Consider the following 18,095-nt stretch of genomic DNA (forward strand, 5'->3'; position numbering starts at 1 on the left):
CCATAAAGTATTATCTGATCTTCCATATCACAGAAAATATTCAGTTAGTCTGTTTGGGTATTTAAGTACTATTCAATATTTAAAATTGGTGGACTATAATAAGGAAAATCAGCCCCTTTTAATTAAAAATTGTTAATGCTATTTCAACATATCATGTTTTCAAGGCAGTTCTTTGCAAAAGTAATTAAAATCTCCAGGCTTCTTTTAGTGTACCATGGATTTAGGTGGGCTTTTTTTTCATTCCTCTTCCTCCCTTCTTAAAAGTGAAAGAATTCTCTTGGTTTTTTCTCTCCTTTTTCTGTAACAGACCCATCTTTGGCTGTTTGTGTGGATGCCATACAACGACCTCTCAATATAGACCTACAGGGTAAGGAAATGCAATGGCTTCTTCAGTAACAAACTTCTGAAAGGATAGTAGGGGAATTCAAGGTGAAATGAAATACTACAGAAAAAATCCACTTCAAAGCTCCCATTGAATTCCTCTAAGGCCAAGATTTCATAGCTGTGCCAGGTTATGTCCTTGGCCTGATCAATGCTGAAGTGAAGCTTAGTTTGCAAAGCTCTTTTACTGTTCAAATGAACTCTGGAACTTTTGATATATGTAATAAGAAATTAAACACTGAGTAAAATAAAGTTCAGGAAAAAACCCCACCAAATTATGGAATTCTTTCCAGCAGCCAAAACTTCATTGTGTGTGGGCTTTTAAAAAATTATTATACACACAGAGGCAAATTGGCCCAGGGAATATATGACAAACCTGCTAATGATGAATATTGTAGGCCAGGCTCAAATTCTGCTCTAGGTTAACAATTGTTGTACCCAATGACTGGCATGGTGATTCTTCTGTGCAGAAGGCAGCAGTTTTTGGCCAAGTATTATTAGGTAATGCCAAAGCAGAGCAAAACCAGTGTGGCTGCAGTAGCCCACCTAGGCCACCTGGTCCTAGTGGTTTTATTGGAATAGCCTCACTCACATCTTCCTGGGAAAGAGAAGGCCAGTGTGGGTCAGAGAAGCATTTCTCTTCCTTCCAGCATCTTAATTAAGGAGTCATTCACTTCCACAGATCATTCTCAGATAAACAGGTTGTCTTCAGTAATTCATAAAACAATGTTTCTGGGAGAAACAGAAACTCTATTTCAAAGACAATAACAGATCTTTCCATCCGGCAGACAGATATCAGTTATTCTGATATCTGTGGAGGTTCTATAGATACAGTAATACAGGGGACTCAGCCTCTACATGATTATAAGTGTGGTAGGAGAAACTGTCGAAGGACAATCACTTAGATCAAGCAAACTTGAGGAAAGAAATTTTATGAATAGTAAAACCTGGAAAGATTTGAGCTAGTCTTTTGCTTTCCTGCTTCCCCCTTGTTATTAATAAATCCACACCTTAGAAGAGAGAGTTTAGGCTTTGCTACAACAAGAATTATGTTTCTGAGCAGTCCAGTGAGGACACTTGTTTATGACCTTAAAAGCAGCTTTGGGGGATGAATCACCAGTTAGTCAGCTTAGGTACACAGTTACAGTTCCAGAAAGTTGAGGAGCAGTAATTGCAGTTGAGAACATGGACCACTGACTTATGAAGGGTTTTACATGGAAAAAGTAGGTAATCAATGAATGAAAAAAACAGTAATATAGAATAAATAAATGTTAAAAAAAGTAAAAAAACCTCCTGGAATAAATATAACAAACAGAAGTAATTTTGTGCTTCTATAATGGGATTCTTTGCCATTGTCTTTTTTTCCCTCATAAGTTTTTTCCAAATAGGTTTGTTACATTTGTATGCCTCATTTGGCTCACAGATATCTGAACTCTAGGCCCTCCCTTGCTGTACTGACACTAACTGTGAAACTCTGGGACAGCAAACACACAAGCCTGGCAGAAAACGTGTTGGTGTGAGGAGTTGTGTATGTGGTTCTGGGAGTACCAGGTGAGGAAAGTTCAACTCTTCCCAGCTGAGCCAAATTAAGAGGGCAGGGCAGCATATGAAAGCAATGAAGGAAGAGGAAGCTGGAGAACCTGCTGGGAAGGCTGAGGCAATGACAGAGGTTTTTTTTGTCTCCTGGCTGAGGCTGGAGAAAGGAACTGAGGGATTCACCAGCTGACTTCTTTGAACAGGGAGGGGAACTTGGATAAAGTACCAGAAGCTGAAGCCAGAGAGATAAAAGACTGTCTTAACTCCTCAACTCTCTAAATGAGGTCTAGTGAGCCAAGGACAAGTGGAAATGCAAGCAAAGCTGATGTTTAGGTGTGGGTGTGGACTGTGCTGAGAGAATATGGAGCTGTTGGTGGAAAGTGCTTTTGCTCAGGGGTCTGCATGACTGTGTGGTCATGGTGCCCTAGGCCAGAGTCCTGGATCTGGGAGGGTGATGGGGATGCTGAGCTCTTGAGCTGGGCCCAGCTTGCTTTCTATGAGGGCATGTATAAAATGTGTATTTTGTAGCTTTTCCTGAGAAAAGTATTTATTATGTAGTTGAATGTTGTGACTGGGTGGTCCTTTCCAGTTCTCTTACCCATTTGGGATTCTGAAGGGTTATACATGTGTTTTATTTATATATATATAGCATATACACACACACACACATATGTGTGCTGTGATACTGAGGAAAGAAAAGAAATTCTCAGTGGGCTGTTAACAGATATGAGACATCTCAGAGAGGATAGGTAGATCTGCAAATGACACTTAGCCAGCTCACAGGAAAGCTAATAGTTTTGGGGAAAACTTGAGGAAACTAAGACTGGGCAGTTTCAGAAAACTGAACCAACTTTATTATGAAGTTTTTCTTGTGGTTTCATCAGTCAATGAAGTATATTCTCCCAGGAAAGATCCAGGTTTGCTATGTTCTCAATTACCTCATTATTAATCCTTACCTGACACCAAAATCCATCCTCTGTGTTCCCTATAGCCATCTTCTGCTTGGCTATGCACCAGTCCAGAGCAAAATTGAGTCCCTGCCCCAAAAGAATTTAAACCAACAATAAATATGTTTACTTCTGCATGTCCCTCTGTTAAATGTGAAGAAATGAGTGCATGCAGCACCTTAGGCAGCTGCTGGAAGGCTTCCAAAGCCTTTTTTGTAAGTTTTACAGTGAAATAGGAATCTATATAGGTCTTGAAAGCATAAATGTCAGCTGTTCCCCCACCCTCAACTATTAAAAATATTGAAAACAGTGTTCTAGCACAAGAACTATAAGAAACAAATATAGGCAAAAGACCACTAGCATGTCCTGCTTATCTTAAAGAAGTTACATTTTTCAGTAGACACTTTATCTTGCTAGTGTTATCCCAATGGTCTCTGCCTGTTGTTGTTTGTATTTATTCCAATGCATGCCTCTAGGTAATGCCGGCAGCACTCTGCGTGTGGGGAATATATGTTTGGAGAATCAGCCTGACATCAGCAGGAGAAAGACTCCTTTGCAGGGAAATGAGGAAGGTGAAAGATCAAATTTTACATCAGATTTTATAATATATTTTAAAACCTTGCCTAAGGAAAAAATGTTTGTTGAAGTCTATGATGACTTTTCTTTTGCAGTAGAGGTGAGATGGTTGAAGCAGAGACCCCCTTCTGCCCTTAGCAGAAGCTTCCAAAGGGTACATGAGACTCTCCTCTGGCAGAGGGGAAGAATGATGAACATTTGAATTTGATATTGACCTGACCAAAGCTACAGGAACTAGAAGGGAGGTAGGTCTAGTCCAGTGAGCACAGATTTTGGCCCTCACCCCTGCTGTGAGTGTAAGGGATGAAGAAGAGTCAGGTCATCAGCTGACTGTGGGCAGAGGATGTTAGCAAGGTCTTCACTCAGTAGCTAATTATGTGGGATTGCAACCCCCATGGTATAACAGAGTGTTACAAAGAGTCTCTGGATCTCTCCTGTCCTCGTTCTGCTTTGTTGTGTGTACTGCATCAGCGCTTGGGTGTTAGTGGGTAGCATTGCTGAGAGCTGCAGTGGTGTTTGAGCAAACAGCTTGAAAGGTGAGAGCCTGAACGTTTTCTTGCTTGTTTTCCTATGGTCTGACATCTCCTTGGGCTGATGTCTCCCAATACTGAATCACCTCATATTTCTGAAGCATTTTTCCTCACCTTCCTTGGAGTACCTTCTTGCTGTGGTTTTGTCCTCGCTGTGTGATTTGGAAATGCATGATTTAATAGAAGTCACACAGCACAAATAACACACATGAAAGTATGTGTGTTACTGTGCATCAAGCTATTTAATATTCTTCAGTCTGCTGCTGAGAGGCAAGCCAGTCAGAATATATCAAAACCAAACAGAGCAATGGCAAGATTAAACAGCAGTGGATTTGCACGTGATAACCTGCTACACTGAGTTTAATCCATGTGTAATTGGGAACAGATGAGGCTGGAATTGGATGACTGCACAGGATCTGCCTCAGATGGAAGACGGAGTGGGGCAGGAAGGCACTGCAGCCTCTGGTTTGTCATGCAGATGCTAGAATAAGGGATGGGTTTATGCTGTTTAATTGTGAAGGACATCAGAAAGGTAGTATGATGTTGATGACCTACAAGTACAGGAAAGGGCTTGGCTATTGGACTACTTCAAGTATAAACAGGTTGTTTTCCTCCCTGGGCTATGGGAGGGACAGTTCTAATTGGGCTTAGTGTCAAGAAATGTTGCTGATTGTTTTTAGATGGACTTTATTTGTCCAGTCTGAATTTAATACAGTAAAGTCAAACAGCAAGAATAAAATAGCTGCTGCTCCATTGTTCTGCCTTTTCCCCATTATCTCTGTTTTTCAATTTAGAAAAGAAAGACTTGTGAACAATCCAAACTCCTCCTTTCTCACTTCAAAAATCAGAGTACCTTAGCCAGTCTGTGTCTGTGTGGGCTTTTGCTCTGTTCCCTGATAACTGTTTCCAAATGAATGTAAAGTTTGCCTCCTTTTCAGCTTCCTTCACAAACCTGTTGGTATTGGTATAACTTTTCATGTGCTTTGAAATACATGAAGAGATGCATATACAACATTGACAATATTTTTTTCATTCTATGGGATGCATTTTTTATGTAGTTTCTCCTTCCTTGTTCCTCCATAGCCCTAAGTGTCTGACACCTTTTCTGTCTTTCTGCTTTCTCTTCTGTGATTTCCTACACAGTTACCACCAGCCCGCAGCAGCTCAAGAAAGGCATAAAATGCATGCATAGCCAATCTTTTCCACTTATACTTGATAGACCCTGTAGGCTTGTAAGGCTGTTGTTACACAGTAATGGAAAGATTCAATGGATCCTTTAATATGTTTAGCTGAAATCTAGCTAAACAGCTCATCCTAATTTTCATTCATTACAGAAGCTAGAGGATCAAAGGACCAACATTTATCACACAGGACTTTTCTTTCCTCAGTTGTTGTTTCTTTTGATTCAATTAGTATGGCCCACTTTTTGTGAGCTTCAGATTTTGCTGTGATCTAACATGTGACTCTGCAGTTTGGACACTTGTTCCAACTTTGTTAGCAGAAACAAAGGAAAACAGCAAAAGTGCAGTAATTCATTAATTGGTAAATCTGGAGTCATACTTGCTTTCCATCTCCTGGTCATAGCAGGTATGCCTGGACTGGCATAGGGGAATCTGCTGTTGCCTTGGTCTACTGCAGAAGCAGAAGATTTTCCGAGTAGTTTGATTATACCTGTGCTTTTCTATGTCTTTGGTTTTGTTTTGTTTTCCCTCTGGAGAATAATTTCTAGCTTGAGCTGTCTGAATCCCAAAATGGTGTTTCTAACAGGCCCTACTCAGCTACTGCTCTCTTGTGTAGGTACTGTTGATTAATTCATTTTGATTACAGAGGCATGCCTGAAGCATGGAGCTGTGCCTCTCTGAATGCAGTGGATAACCTCGGTCCAGACCAGGACTAAGAGACTCAGCGTCAACATGATATTTTCTGAAAAATCCTCTTTGCCCAGGATTTTCTCCTGGGAGCCTGAGAAGCCTCAGAGAGGAATGAAAATGATAATTATCTGTTTGCTGCTCCTGTGTTTGCTGCTTTGGAATGTGACTTGGACATTGTTTACCAACAGGTGAATGTTTGATTGGTTCCATGTGTGTGACAGCGTTCACAGGGGTTCTTGGATGAGAGAAGAGATGAGGATCTGACTCTGTGTTTCAGAAGGCTTGATTTATTATTTTATGATAAATATTACATTAAAACTATACTAAAAGAATAGAAGAAAAGATTTCATCAGCAGGCTAGCTAAGCTAAGAATAGAATAGCAAAGAATGATAACAAAGGTTTGTGGCTTGGGCTCTGTGTCTGAGCCAGCTGACAGTGATTGGCCATTATTCCAAACATCCACATGAGACCAATCACAGATCCACCTGTTGTCTTCCACAGCAGCAGATAATCAGTGTTTACATTTTGTTCCTGAGGCTTCTCAGGAGGAAAAAATCCTAAGGAAAGCATTTTTTATAAAAGTTGTCTGCGACACATGTGAATTGTTTTTTCTTAATGGCCAATCACAGCCAGCGGTGTCAGATTGTCTGAGTCAGTCATGGGTTTTTATTTTTCATTTTTGTTAAGCTTTCTGATGTATCCTTTTTCTTTCTTTAGTATAGTTTTAGCATAGCATTCTTTTAATATAATATCATATCACAAAATAATAAATTAGCTTTCTGAGAACATGGAGTCAAATTCTCATTTCTCACCTTGTCCTGGGGACCCTCACAAACACCACAGTTTGGTATCCTCACAGTCAGACTCATTAAGGGTGAGAAGGCAAAGCGATTTCTCTGCTTTTGTCATCTTGGATGCGTTTGTCAATCAAGTAGGTCTTCTCCAAGGTTGCCCAACATGCCAAGAGAGAACCAAGTGGCTTGGAAATGTACTTGGGACCACTACTTCCTCTCAAATTGTAGTTTCTAGTGGTGCAGCTTCAGGCCCTTATTCATTTCTGTAGTGGCAAAGCTGATGGGAAAGTTTCAGGATAGTGAGTGTGGATCTCTTGGCTGACCCTCAGTTTGGACAGCTGGGTTGCAAAGACCATAAAAAAGTTTGAAGTTTCAAAATTTTTTTGCCTGAAAATATAGAGTAAGGTTTTTAAAAGGTACTCTCTTCTCTTATGGTCTGTGTTTTTGCTGAAGGTTTGATTATGAGAATTTTTCAATCATTTTGCAAATGGGTCATGCTTAGTAACAATTACAATAAAATGTAATCCAAAGCCCCTGGATATGGCAGTTTATGCCTCTTGCTTTATGATTTTTATTATTTCACAGTCATATAATTTGTGCGTTTTAATTGGAGTGATGATGTCTACATGCCTTTGCCACAGGAGTCAAATGAGAAGCTTAATAAATGAATATGGGATTTACATGACTAAATTTGTTTCTTACCTCAGAGCTGCTAGCTGCTCCCTTCCCCCTCTTCCTCCTACCCATTTAGTCGTAGTTTCTTCCTCATTTATGTGTTTTTAGCGCATACAACTCTTATTGAGTGTCATGTTACAGCATGACGGTGATTTGGCTGCTGGTAATTATGTGGGTATTGTGGGTGAACAGGATAGCAAGGTAACTAAAAATTAAAAGGATAGTTTTGAGCAAAGAACCATTTAGAAGAAAGTGATTGTAAGTTTACCATCCCTGAGGCTTGGGGAGAAACAAAACAAAGTCAGCATTTCATCTGAAGCTGTGTCTCTAGCACTTGTGCTGGGAAGTATATAGTGTAGCCTAATAATTTCTTGTCTCTGTCTCTACCAGGATTGGTGAAGGGCAATGTGAGGTTGGTCCCAAGGCTCCTTTGACTGGTGCTGTGACCATGAGATCTACTCAGGCAGTATGGGTCATTACTCAGTATTAAATTCTATGTTCATATTTCTGCTCTAGACACAACTACTCAATCAATAGTGTTTGTTGAATGGTGAATACAGTAACAGTGTAATAGAGAGGGCTGGTTCAAGTCAGAGAAAATAATTTTGAAAGCTGATTTTGGTTTAAAGTGGATTTTTTTTCACTCTAATATACCTGTTCTGGTTTCATTCTTTCCATTTTATAAGACCACACAACACTAGCCCTGAAGTAGCTATTTTGTATTTGGCTACATATCAATATCACTACTTTAACTGTGTAAGCAGCTGTTATTTTCTGACAGAACACTCTGCTTGACCAGTGCAACTTGGGAAAGGTGGGTTACCAGACCAGATAGACTGATGGACTGATACAGTTTAGCAGTTCCTATTTAATTACTTGGGCTTGTTTTTCTAGGTTTGTGGTGTTTTTTCCCCTTTTACTTCAATTACAATACTGTAAACAGCACTTAGGTGTTCCTGATTACATTGGTTTGGCTTGGCCTGGTTTTTGGTAGAAGGGAGGCCACAAAAATTGCTCCTGGGAGAAGCTGCTGGAAGCTTCCCACCATGTCCAGCAGAGTCAATTCCCGATGGCTCTCAAGATGGGCAGGCTGCTGGCCGAAACAGGGCTACTGATAAAGGCTGGTAATTCCTCTGTGATATTCCTCTGTGTAATTCCTCTGTGATATTTTAAGAAGAAAATAAAAATCAAGTCATGGCCTTTGCTTATAGTCAGAGAAGAGGAGGAGGTGAGAACATGTGAGACACCAAGGTCAGTGAAGAAGGAGGGCAGGAGGTGCTCTAGGTGCTGGAGCTGAGATTGCTCTGCAGGCTGTGGTGAGGACCATGGTGAAGCAGCTGTGCCCCTGCAGCCCATGGGGATCCAAAGGGGATGCAGAGATCCACCCACAGCCCCTGGGAGAGGTGCCCATGCCAGAGATGTGGATGTCTGGAAGAGGCTGTGATCCAGTGGGAGACCCAATGGAGAGAGGAGCAGCCTGTCCTTGGAGGACTGCATCCCATGGAAAGAGAGACCCATGTCACAGCTGTTTTGGGAGGGCTGTCTGCCTGTGGGGGAAGTTCACGTTGCAGCAGGTATGGTTGGGCTGCTGCTCGTAAGAGTGGACCCATGCTAGGGAATTTCACTGAAGAAGTTCTCTTCTCAGGGAAGAGAGCTATCTCCTGTGTGAGGGACCCCACAGTCTCACAGGGGAAGGACTCCTCTTCTGGGGTAGTGGAAGAAATCCCCATACCCTGTCTCCCTGCACTGTCAGTGGGAAGAAGGGAGGGCCTGGGGGGAAACAGTGTTTTACAGGCTTATTTTAACTCTCATTATCCTCCTCTGATCCTGTTAGTAATAAACTCACTTTGCATCTAAAGTTGAGCTGGTTTTGCCCTTGAAATATTTCTCCTGGTCCTCATCTCACTCATGAAGCCTTCATTAACTTTTTTCCCCTTTTCCCTTCTTTGCCCAGCTGTGGCAGGGGAGTGGTGAGCGAGCAACTCTCATGGGTGCCTGGTGTTGGTCAAACCACAACACTGATCAAGCTTTCCTCACCTTTCAGTGTAACTTGGTAATTCTAAGGAGCAGGTTGTCTCCATTGTTTTAAAGCTTTTCCTGTTTCTTGAGTAAGAGAGTCCCTGTGTTTGCACTCAGCAATGAAGAAGCTGACAAGTTCTGGGTCTAAAGCTTGAGCTCCTCACCAGTTGCTTTGTGGAACTGTCTTAAAAATGGGATTCATGGGGAAAAAATGAGTGTGACTACAAGCAATAACATATAGTGATTATTAATTTACACTTTTAAAAAATATTTCACTGTACTTCAGTATCTTTTGCCAGATGGAATGAATGCATAGGCAGAGATGTGCAGAGCTCAGTTGAGGGATTAGGAATGGCTGAGACTTTATTGACAAAGAAAGGCTAGGTGAAAGGTGTTTAATTTGTGGTCTGTATAATTAATGTTTGCTGAGATGAGCTGTTTGAGTTTTTCTTTGGAATAAAAAAGTATATATTAGCACCTAAGGAGCATTAGAAAACCTAATAAACTATTTCAAGAGCACAAGGACCATTGGTGTTCACCTGCATCTTTAAAACCTTCAGTGAGGTGAATCAATTTCTTCCTTCCTAAAAACAATTTCAGAAAAGAAGACGTAGTTCTCTACACTGAATGAGGGACATGAAGCTTGTCTCTGTGTGTGGTGGGTATGTATATATGTCTGTTGTCCCCCCAACCCTGTCATTTTCAGGAGTTGTTTTGTAGTCTAAAGCAGAAAATATAATAGCTACATTATCAACACTTTTGCAATATAAGACACTGAAGCTAACAAAATATTGTAGTAAAAAGATGCTGCAAGTTTTCAGCTCCTTGCTGTTGGGCATATAGTTTTCACTGGTTTCAACAGCAAAACTTCTGCCAACTGAATTGTGGGTGGAAGGTACAAAATTTGTGTTGGCAAAAAAGGATATTAATTTATTATTTACTGCTCATATGGATATGGTTTATAAGTTGTTCTGCAAGGTAGTGCACAATACACTTATTTTTCTGAGTGATACTTTACATTCCTTATAAATAAAGGGTTTTTTAAATGTTTGTCACTATGATTTGGAATTACCATGTATCAGCAGTTACTGTGGATGATTAAAATTGTTGAGGAAAAACCTCCTTAGCATATTTCAGACTTCATATATGCACTGATGTCTAAGACAGTGAGATGTGTAGTGCATTTTAATCATATTTCAGTGCCTTTGTATCGTGCAAAACTATTTCTGTTGAAGTCTGAAATGAGTCTGGCATGACCCAGAGTCACTATGATAATATATTCTTGATATCTTTTACATGCTGATAACAGTTCAGCTGTACCAAAGCATTTTGTCAAGTTGTGTTCATTTTCTATAGTTGTTAGTATATTTGGCAATGAGAATTCAAATTGTTACTCTTAAATTAGTGTTGAATTTGGGTGCTCAACTCTAAATTGAGCAATTCCGCCAACTGTTGCAGGATGCTGTAGCAAACCTTTGAGTTAAACTGTGTTTGTGTGTGTTGAGTGTTGTAATTTAATGAGGCATGCTGTAGCTACTTGTCTTCATCCTGGGAAAAGATAGGAATATGTTAAGTTGATATTGCTATTACTTTAGAAGTTGAAATAGAGACAGGGAAGCCTAGAAGGACTGGTTTGTCCCCTGCTTCCTTCCCCTTGACTGTTGAGTCAAATCCTTACCAAAATTTTTCTTGGTCTGTTTTAGCATAATTTAACACAAATTCTATTTTCCTGGGTGTCTTCATAGTTTAAAGACAAATGCAAACCAGCAGTTCTCTGACAGGGAGACATGTTCCTCTGACTCTACATTAAACAAATTCCAGTGGTCCCACTAAATTCTTTCACAAAAATAAACCATTTTGTGGATTATTTTAGTGTGGGTTGATGGTTTGAAAGGGAGTGGTGTTTGGTTAAAGGGCTGATTGCTGGATAAGCTCTTGTAGGAGCCTTTATTTGTTTTTGAGTTCTCAGTCTTGGTTCTCTAAGATGATGCATTTGTGCTCCAGAATCTGCTTTTCTACTTGTTTCAAGATGCTGGTCAAAAGATGAGGTCTCCACAAAAAAGGAGGGTGAGAGATTCAATTTTCTTCTGTTTCTTCTTCACATGGACAAAACCCATGTTTTTTTCATTTGCAGAGCCTTACAGTACCAATTGCAGGATAGCTATGATGCGTACTTGTTTAATACAGCAATCTTGGTTTAAATTTCTGTTTCATTAAATGTTGTTTGTAAGCCACTGTTGTAGTTATAATTAGTATGAAACATGCAGGAATTGCATACACAACAACCTGTGGCAATCTTTGTCCAGGGTTCTGCTGGATACTTGCTGGTTCTATTGCTTCACTGAAACTCTTTGCTACAACAGCTTTTTTCATTCAGACCAAACGATAGACACAGACCTTGCAGCTTCACAATCAGCAGGCAAAGAGAAGGGCAGTACTTGAAAATCTGACTGTGTGCAACACAGGAATGGCCTAGTTAGGCCGCAGGCTTTTTCTTGAGTATCTGAATAGGTGAATGAACAATTTCTTTATGTATGTAGGAGGAGGGAAGAGTAGTAGAAATGTGGATATGTGTTGGAGTCCCTGCAGATATCCAAGGTCTGCATGGCACTGAATTATATTGCAGCAGTTGATCAGTTTGGACCTTTGCAAATAGTAACTCCTGCAGGCAGGTGGAAATGTAGGTAAGGGTCTGCTGAATACTGCTTCTGTTCAGTATCCTTGCTAATTTCAGCACTTCTGCTTCCCACTCCAAACTGCAGTGTAGGCATACTCAAAATAATATGTAGGCATACTCAGAGAGAAAATGCAGCTAGGAAACCAAGCCCAGGAATAAAACATTCTTGCATTTTTAAGAAAATCCTACAGCAAGATTCTGAGTAGGACAGTGTTTGAAAAGATGCTTGGAAGCAGAAGGAAAGGGACTGTTTCCTGCTGTCTGCCTTCCTGCTGTGCATGCATTATGTTAATAGATGAGTTTGGAGGAACTGGTTGGACCCTTGATTTTTCCTTCTTGTAAGAGCAGCCCCCAGAATCCTGCAACATGCTGAGGGCAGGAGAGCAAGAGCAATCTGCTTCATTCCCCAAATGTGTTCTGGCACAGACATTTTGGTCAATGTTGCTGACTTTGTGATACCCGTGATATAGGAGTTCCCGTGACAAACACATTCATATCTAACCCTGAACAGCAGGGTTAATCCCAATCCTTCAGGGTTAATTAAGAAGTAATTGCATGGGCCTCAATTAATCCCTGTTTAACTCAGTTGCATGTGATGGAAGGGCACTAGAGATTAATTTGGCATACTGCCTGATCAAATTCATTAATTTCATTAAATGTGAAAAAATATTTCAAGTGTGAGGTGACAGCTGTGACTCTTCTGCCTTATGACAAGATCTAGCAGCACTGGGCAAGACCTTAAATATTTGTCATAAGGCTATGGATATCAGTATGTTTGGCTGAGTTAGGGAACTGCTGTCTCTTCCTCTCAGTTGCTACAGAAAATCTTTAAGATACTGCAACATGCAGCAGTAAGGAAGTGGTCCAATGGAGGAGTACTGACTTCCTGAATCTTTAATGATTTTGGTGGGAAGGACAAATGCTTGCTCCCTCTCTGAATCAGGCCCATGATGGTTTACATGAGAGTGAGCATTCACAGGCAATATGTTACACAACATACCCTGCTTAGTCTTAATTAAGGTTATAACTGAGAGGATGCAGAAATCTTTTGTCATTACTCTGCAGATTACTGAAACCTTAGCTAATGAGATTTGACTCTAACATCTGCTGTAATAGTAAATTTAGAGCTAGATGAAAAATTCTTATACCTTCAATGGCTTAGTATTGGAAGTATGTCTGAAACAGCCCAATGTCAGTCTCCATAGATGGTACTTCTGAATGCTGAGTAAAAACCTGGCTGAGTGGGACAGGAGGGCTCAGATAGGAGGTAGGTTACTAGATTTTCACTGCTTGCTTTGGTTGCTTTTGCCCCTACAACCCCTGACATTGCCCAATACCTGCACATGCCACAAAATACTTTGGTTTTGCTGACTTTCTCAGTTAGGTTTCCCCCAAACCAAAAAACCTGGGTGCACTGTAGCTACAGTGTGTACTCAGTATGAAAGTTGACTCAACTTCTGCTGCAGTACACTGTACCAGGCAGCTCTCAAGTGATGCTGCTGCAATTTATCACCATAAACTGTTTCGTATTGGAACAAACAATACTCATGAGGCAATCTGGATTCAAATTAATTCAAAAGCGCCATAACTGAAAAGTGAGCAGTCTCTTTGTGTTGTTTCTTTTAACAAGATTTTATGATATGACTAGACTACAAATAGCTCTATTCATGATAAACTGGCAACTTTGCAAATTGTATATGCTAAAAGCTATTTGTTGTACAAGCTGTTCTGGAAAAAACTCTGAAATGAAATCTTCTCTGCCAGGGGCATGTGAGGCATCAATTGTGTGGGTCCTGCAATGGATGTGCCATTTCAGGTATCCCATGGTTATGGGGGCAGGGGTGAGAAAAGACCACCTCATCCAAAAACCTAGCTTCTTATAGTTAATCAGTCCAGGGTGTCAGAGAAAAGGACAGGTCCAGTTGGAGCCAGTTTTCCAGCCAGTTTTCCAGCCAGGTGAGGAAACAGCTGAGGGTGAAGGAAAACACAGAGGTGGCAGAATTGCTTTTGGTCTTAAACATTTGCATTTGATTCTCTGGAGCTCCTGTTGTATTCTTTCCCTTTGAAGGCACAGCAATATCATCTTCCTCCAAAATACCCTAGAAACATCTGCACTTTAATGTCCATTAAGACTCCTGCTATTATCTTTCAGAGATGTGCTGTATTTTCAGCATGATCCCAGGACATAGTTGTGGATGGACTTAGCTTAAGGAGAAATGAACGACTGGAAGAGACCTAGTATGTTTTTGTACCTCAATCAGTGTAATTTATGGTATGGTATGGAACAAGGTATGGTGTTCATTGTCCCTGTAGACATTACTACCGCAAATTACACCTGTGTTTGAAGACATATATTTCGTGAATATTTGTGTAGTCAACTCAAATAGCACATGACACATCCTACCATGCAAAGAAATGCTTTTGTCACCAGAAAGGGAGCATAAATTACCCTTAAAGGATAACTCCTATGAGATATATAAAGATGCTGGCTGTGACCTTCCAATAAAGCTTTAGTAGTAGCTATGGGAGTATCTCAGAGACAAGGAGAAGAATTATAGTTATGTTTTAATGCACTTATCAAATAATTCCAATTCCTAACTCCAAGTAAAATTATGTTTCTTGGAAAGTGAGCACTATTTGCTCTGGGTCTTTCTTTTCAAATTATTTTCAGTTTCATAATAATAATTATAAGTACATTGGAGATTAAAAGCTATCTGCAGAGCAATCAGAAGCTCTTGAGGAGAACTTGGATCTGAATGTAAAGTCATTTATAGGTTCCACTTTCTATTTCACATATGAGATGCACCTAGAAAATAATAGTACATGTGAAGGTGCAGCATAAGATGTGAAAACAGCTGGATGGAGGGAAGGACTTAGGCATCTGAAGTTGAAACCCCAAAATTTTCTCAGCTGCCATTTAACTCTACAATACCCTAGATCAAGAGGAAGATTGTGTCAACAGAAATTTGAGGTACCTTGCATTCTGTTTCTGAGTAACCACAGAAGTTGCCTGCTTTTGGTAGGCATAAATATAATTCAGCATTAAGCACTGCAGGAATCCACAAAATGGGCTGTTCTGTGACACCAGATCAGTATAATGAATGTTTTCTGGATGCTTCCACTGTAGTGAGCTCTCAGTCAGAGTCTTGGCATCTGTCGTTTTCAAACCCTGATGTAGAGGAGCTGGTATTGCTGCCTTCTCTGACTGTCTGAAAAAAGTATTTAGAGCACATGTCCAGAACATGGGAACTGGGGATTTGGCACTTGTGCAGCAGGAGGTCAAATCTGTATATCTTGTAATAAATGGCCTAATTATTTGGATAAAAAGGTCAGTGAAATAGAGAGTCTCTCAATTCCTGCTGTTATGTGCTTCTAAGTGTGAAAGATTTGAGCAGCCTGAGGTCCTTGTCCTGAGGCTTAATTAGCTCTTTCATTCAAAGACAGATTCCTGTAAGGAAAACAGTCCCTGACAGAGGAATGGAAGTGCAGCCATGTGCCTCCTGGTACAGTGGTTGTGGTGGCTTGGGGCTGTTTCTCTCCTGACCAGCAAGCCTCGAGGTGCTCTGTGCAATGGGGGCACAGGCAGCAGCACACTTGCCAGCAGTGGGACAGCTAATTGCTTTCCCTCCAAGGAATGGAAATGCAGCCTGGGTTTGCTGTGTCCCATGTCTGTGTTATCTAGCACTAAGCTGCTGGATAAAATATTAGAAAACTGAAAAACAACCTTGTTCCAACTCAGTTTTCTTTTAAGGTGCCCTCTGTCTAAGAGAGTACAGCTCAGGCTATGATACCTAAGCATTGCTTCTTGAAGATTATCTGTTCAGCTTTCAAAGGCTGACTGCAATCCCAGATGAAAAGCTGGGGGAAGGATGAAGTCCTCCTCAAACACTGAGCAGGTGCTGGGAAGAGTAGGTATAGAGTAAATTTTATGCTAGACTTTCACAAATAATGTTATTTGGTAAAGGCCAAGGAGTGGGTACTTCTCCTCCCTCTTCTCTTCTGGCCTTTAAGTCAGAAGGGTCTCACAAATGGGAGGTGCAGGGGATGTTTGGGGCACAAATGTCAGGGTGAGGAAAGGCAAAGGCATAGCAAGAGCTTACAGCACGAGTTGGGTGGCTCATGGAAACTGAGGCAGACACCAAGTGTCCTGAGCAGTACCTTTTTGGTCTGTGGTGCAGGCAGGTCTGGGGCTGTAGATGTAGAAATGTCAGTGGAATAGAAGAACACAGGTGCTACCCAGAAACTTTCTTTTTTCAGGTTGCAACATGGTTAGATGCACTTGGAAATCTCACTCTAAATTTGGGCTTACAGTATGGACTGCAAGAACAACAAAAATGGTATTCATTAAAGACTGAAACAACTTAACTGGAATCTAATTCAGTCCCTCAACTTGGTTTACCAATATATTCTGTGCATTTCATCTGTATGTAGTATGATTGTAATTATGATATCTTTGTTAGCCTAACTCCCCAGAACAAAAAATGCTTAGACATTAGCTGGCTATCTTCCTGATTTTTAAAGCCAAATGTCTAATTAGAGCACTTCTGTTTCTTACATTTATTTTCAGTTCTAGAGAGTGAAAGACAAGAAATCTCAACACAGCTGTGGCTCTTTTATAAACTTCAGCTTATTAGTGCTTCTGGGTCAAATTCTCTGGTGGTGCAACTCCACAGACTTACTCTCTGATGGTGTAACTTCAGATATAAATATAATTCTCTGTACATCTGTCCATATGTGTGTTCCTATGTATATACCAAACCCATAGCTGATATAAATCACTGTAGCTCTTTTGGCTTCTGTGAAACTGTAGTGATTTCTTACCAGCTGGGTATCCGGTCCACAGCATCTGGTTTTCCTTTTCCCTCCCTTAATAGCACTGATGAATCAGAATTCCTAAAGGAGGATAATACGAAACATAATTAGACAGGATATGTTCAAGAAGAAAATTTAATTTGAAGAGGTTTGCACAGAATTTTTATTGGCCTCAGGTGGAATGCTGGGACTTTATCTTAATGAATCCTTTCTACAGATCCATTTCAGAAACTGCATTAAGTGATGGAGTGTGCTTTAATGGTGCATTGCACATATGTTTATTCAGTTGGATTTAAAAGTTCTTCTGTAAATTAGTTTAATTATTCTGGGCTGTAAAAAAAGGTGTAATAACATAACCTGGAATTTTAAATTATTTACACATAGAGAAGTTTATTTAAACTTTGGCACCTACATACATTTTAGAAAGTCCTGTTAGACTCAAATATGAGACTGAGGATTGGAGCTTTCCTCAGAATTGACTTGATGGTTAAAAAATCAATTTTTTTTTCCCATGTTATTGTGTTCATCAATGTCTCACAATTCAAATACGGATATTTTATTATTGTGTAGTATTTTTACTTTTAAAACCATATCTAGCTGCTGTCTTTTTATTGTGATTGTGTAAGTACCATATCTTTTGAGATTATTTAGCTAAATCCTGTAAGATTTTGTTCAAGATACTGGGTGAAGTATTTACTTTTCCTTATTCCATTTAGTATCTTCAGAAGAGCTTGCTAATTTTTATTATTACAACAGGCAGTATCTAGTTATCATTTACCATTATATAATTTTATTCAAATTCAGATGCTCTGTTTGGGGCACTTGTATCAGAAACAGTGTATCAATTAAAGGGAAAAAAACACCACTTTTTTTTGTTGATTTTTTTTTTCCTGCAATGAAGATTTGTGGGGGCTGTCTTTGAGGCCAACACTAAGGGGGGGAAAGGCAAATAAAGGGCAAATTACTTCTGAGCTCAAAGAAGGGGGAGAAGAATTAGTGGAGCTGCTAGGTCTGTTTCTCTTCTTCTATAATTGTATTCAAAATGATGGAACTTTAACAAAGAAATATTGGAGCTGTTGTACAAAAGCAAGCTACAAGCTCCCTTTGTCCTGGCACTGAAAAATGAGATTTACAAGGTGATAAAGTCACATGGAAATGGAATGTCTTCCATGTTCCTGGTATTTTTTCACTGACTAATTACTGCTAACATAGGGATCACTATTTTTTTTCGTAGTTTCTCTGTTAACACTTCTTAAATGAAATTGCAAATCTGTGT

The 18,095-nt window shown here is 40.1% G+C and overlaps 1 long non-coding RNA gene across 1 annotated transcript; it reads left to right on the plus strand.

Moving 5' to 3' along the window:
* The first annotated feature begins 3,365 nt into the window (after positions 1–3,365).
* LOC132077839 (uncharacterized) lies at positions 3,366–14,293 on the plus strand. Its single transcript, XR_009419133.1, has 3 exons — positions 3,366–3,436; positions 3,536–3,685; positions 14,160–14,293. It is a non-coding gene; the product is annotated as an uncharacterized LOC132077839 (long non-coding RNA).
* The last annotated feature ends 3,802 nt before the right edge of the window (positions 14,294–18,095 follow it).

This window comes from Ammospiza nelsoni, chromosome 1, assembly GCF_027579445.1.
Source record: "Ammospiza nelsoni isolate bAmmNel1 chromosome 1, bAmmNel1.pri, whole genome shotgun sequence".
NCBI classification, from domain to species: domain Eukaryota; kingdom Metazoa; phylum Chordata; class Aves; order Passeriformes; family Passerellidae; genus Ammospiza; species Ammospiza nelsoni.